The 4,463-nt window shown below is 21.7% G+C and overlaps 1 protein-coding gene across 7 annotated transcripts in view; it reads left to right on the top strand.

The window, feature by feature from the left end:
* Positions 1-4,463, top strand: part of LOC117176311 — a 422,202-nt gene that overhangs the window by 179,933 nt on the left and 237,806 nt on the right. The gene's annotated exons all lie outside the window — the stretch shown is intronic.

The raw sequence follows: 4,463 nt of genomic DNA, 5'->3' as shown, positions 1-4,463 counted from the left end.
TAATTATGTTATATTATAATAGTCTTATTTAAATCTTGATCTGCATTTGAAAGAAATCAAAGAAATTGGTGATTTTGGAATTCATCTCGTTTGGATAAAAACTCAATTATTTGATTGAAAAATTAATTAATTTGTTAAAAATGTAACTATTTTGTAAAAAAGTCCTCTTTTCTATCAAAACTTTGTTAAAATTTTTATTTCTTTTATTTGAAGGTTCATCTCTTTCGTTGAAAATACATTTTTGAAACTGACAATTAATCTATACCATTTTTGTTTAAAAAATCATGTATTTTGTTAACAATTCGTCTTTCTTTGTAGAAATTAAGTTGCTTTATGGACATTACATTTTTCGGTTGAATTATCAACTGTAAATATTTTTTGGTTGCAAAGTCGTTTTGTTGTAAATGCAACTATATTGTTAAAAATTAAAATTATCATTTTGGGTGGAAAATTCGATTATTCACTTAAAGTTGAACTACTTAGTAAAAAAATTAATTTTTTCTTATTAAGGATTCATAATTATAGTTGAAAATTAAACTATTTGCCTTTAAATTAGGTTAAAAATTCAGCTTTTTTGTAGATAATACTCTTTTTGACTTTAAAATTTAAAAATTTATTAAAATGAAATTGACCTTTTTTAGTAGAAATTTAATCTTTTTGGTTAAAAATGTATCATTTTTGGTCAAAAATGCAATTGTTTGGTTAAAATATGAACTGTACGTCTTCTTGAGTTTAAAAGTCGATTATTTCACTAAGAGTTGAACGACTTTGTAAACAAAAGACTTTTTTTAACAAGGTTTTATAATTATAGTTGAAAATTTAACTATTTAGTTGAAAGTTTAACTCTTTGATTCAAAACTCATACTTTCCGCTTAAGAAATTCAACTTTTTGTAGATAATTCGTCTTTTTGACTTTAAAATTAAATAATTTCGTTGAAAATTCATGTATTTTGTTTGAAATTTGCCTTTTTTTGTAGATCATTAATTTTCTTGGCCGAAAATTCATGTTATTGGTTGACACTTCAGCAACTTTGTTGAAAATAAATTTTTTACGTTGAAAATTATTTATCTTCATCTGAAAATGTAACTATTATAGGATTGATTAAAAATTAATCGTATATATTGGGTAAATTCGAAAATCGTTTCTTTTATAGAACATTAATCTTCTTGGTTAAAAATTCACCTTTTCCCTTGAAAATTTAACAATTTCGTTCAAAATTCGTTTTTTTTCTCGTTCAATTTAATTTTTTATCACAGCTTTTATCTGGAAATTGAACTATTTCATTTTTGGTTAAACTGTATCCTGTAAATTGTATTAGTTAAAACATCAATTTTTTGTTAGAAAATTAATTAATTTGTTTTCGATTATGTCTTGAAATATTATTTCAGTCTAAAATTTTTTATTTTTAACCCATTCAATTTGAAATTTTTTAATTAAAAAAAGAAAATTTCGTTAATTATCCGCAATATTTGACCGTTCATTTAAAACAATCCATTACAAACAACTGTTAAAAACTATAAATTTGAACAGAATGGTTCGAAATAGAAAACCTTGAATTGTTAAATTTGTAATGAGCTGAACATAAAGTTTAAACGCTACAATTTTAATTTAAAAAACGATTCAGAATTAATTTAAAACTTGAAATTATTTCAAATAATTTGAAACACGATTTAGACTTTTGCAGGTTTAAAAAAATAATAAGCTTTTTGAGAATTGTACAGTATTTAAAAAGAATAACAAAAATTGTTGTGATTGCTAAGAACATTGAAAATGATTTTTTATTTTGACAAATAAATGTGAAGTGAGTATTTGAAAACATTTTAAAAATTAAAAAAAAAGAATCCGGAAGATTTTAAGAAAATTTTTTTATTTTACAGTTTTTTAATTTTAGGAAAAAATATAATTAACAAAATATATCAATTTTCAACAAAAAGTTTACTTTTTAACAAAATAAATTAATTTTCTATCAAATAATTGGTGTTTTAGCTAATACAATGTACAGGATAAAGTTTCAACCAAAAATTGAATAGTTCAATTTCCAGATCAAAACGATTAGTTTTTAATCAATCCTAGAATAGTTACATTTTCAGATAAAAAAAAATCATTTTTAATCGAAAAAATAAATTTTCAATAAAGTTGTTAAATTTTGAACCAATAACATGAATTTTCGACCAAGAAAATTAATGATATACAAAAAAAGACAAATTTCAAACAAAATACATGAATTTTCAACGAAATTATTTATTTTACAGTCAATAAAACGAATTATCTACAAAAAGTTGATTTTTTTTCAGCGAAAAATATAAGTTTTCAATCAAAGAGTTAAACTTTCAACCAAATAGTTAAATTTTTAACCATAATTATAAAACCTTGTTGAAAATAACAGTATTTTTTTAAAAAAGTAATTCAACTCTTAGTGAAATAATCGACTTTTAAGCCAAAGAATATGTACAGTTCATATTTCAACCAAACAATTGCATTTTTGACCAAAAATGATACATTTTCAATCAAAAAGATTAAATTTGTACCAAACAAGGTCAATCCAACAAAATATATGAACTTTCAACAAAATTATTTAATTTTAAAGTCAAAAAGAGTATCGTCTACAAAAGGCTGAATTTTTAACCCAAAAATATGATTTTTCAAACAAAATTTTAATTGTCGACCAAATAGTTTAACTTTCTATCAAATTGTTGACTTTTAACGCCCAAAGATGCAATTTTAACAAAAAAGTAAAATTAAAAAGAAAATTTAATTTGAAGGCAAATAGTTGAATTTTCAACAATAATTATGAATCCTCAATAAGAAAAAATTAATTCTTTTACTAAGTACTTCAACTGTAAGTGAAAGTTAAACTACTTGGTCGCCAATTAAAATTTTGGTTGAAAAATTATATTTTTGAGTTAAAAATTCAGCTTTTTGTAGATGATACTCTTTTTGACAATAAAATTAAATAATTTTGTTGAAAGTTCATATATTTTGTTGAAAATTGACCTTGTTTGGTAGAAATTTAATATTTTTGATTGGAAATGTATCATTTTTGGTAAAAAATGGAATTGTTTGGTTGAAATATGAACTGTACATATTATTGGGCTTAAAAGTCGATTATTTCACTAAAAGTTGAATTACTTTGTAAAAAAATACTGTTTTTTCCACAAGGTTTTATAAATATTGTTAAAAATTTAACTATTTGGTTGAAAGTTTAACTCTTTGATTGAAAACTCATATTTTTCGGTGAAAAAAATCAACTTCTTATAGATGATTCGTTTTTTTGACTTTAAAATTAAATAATTTCGTTAAAAATTCATGTATTTTGTTTGAAATTTGACTTTTTTTGTAGATCATTAATTTTCTTGGTCGAAAATTCATGTTATTGGGTGAGAATTTAACAACTTTGTTGAAAATTTATTTTTTCGATTAAAAATTATTTTTTTATCTGAAAATGTAAGTATTCTAGGATTGATTAAAAATTAATCGTTTTTATCTGAAAATTGAACTATTCAATTTTTAGTTGAAACTTTATCCAGTGTATTGTATTAGTTAAAATACCAATTATTTGATAGAAAATTAATTTAATTTGTTAAAAAGTAAACTTTTGGGTTAAAAATTGATACATTTTGTTAATTAAATTTTTTTCCTGAAATTAAAAAAACTGTAAAATAAAAAAATTTCCTTAAAATCTTCCTGATTCTTTTTTTTTTAATTTTTAAAATGTTTTCAAAGAAGTTAAACTTTTAGTGAAATAATCGACTTTTAAACCCAAGAAGACGTACAGTTCATATTTTAACCAAAAAATTGCATTTTTGACCAAAAATGATACATTTTTAAACAAAAAGATTAAATTTCTACTAAAAAAGGTCAATTTCATTTTAATAAATTTTTGAATTTCAAAGTCAAAAAGAGTATTATCTACAAGAAAGCTGAATTTTTAACCTAATTTAAATGCAAATAGTTGAATTTTCAACTATAATTATGAATCCTTGACAAGAAAAAATTAATTTTTTTACTAAGTAGTTCAACTTGAAGTGAATAATCGAATTTTCCACCCAAAATGATGATTTTAATTTTTAACAATATAGTTGCATTTACAACAAAACGACTTTGCAACCAAAAAATATTTACAGTTGATAATTCAATCGAAAATGTAATTTTTAATCAAAAAGTATAAATTTTCCATAAAGCAATTCAATTTCTACAAAGAAAGACGAATTGTTAACAAAATACATGATTTCTTAACCAAAAATGGTATTGATTAATTGTCAGTTTCAAAAATGTATTTTCAACGAAAGAGATGAACCTTCAAATAAAAGAAATAAAAATTTTAACAAAGTAGTTGCATTTTTAATAGAAAAGAGGACTTTTTTTTACAAAATAGTTACATTTTTAACAAAATAATTAATTTTTCAATCAAATAATTGAGTTTTTATCCAAACGAGATGCATTCCAAAATCACCAATTTCTT

Source organism: Belonocnema kinseyi, chromosome 7, assembly GCF_010883055.1.
Source record: "Belonocnema kinseyi isolate 2016_QV_RU_SX_M_011 chromosome 7, B_treatae_v1, whole genome shotgun sequence".
NCBI classification, from domain to species: Eukaryota; Metazoa; Arthropoda; class Insecta; order Hymenoptera; family Cynipidae; genus Belonocnema; species Belonocnema kinseyi.
This window is presented reverse-complemented; position numbering and strand designations above follow the sequence as displayed.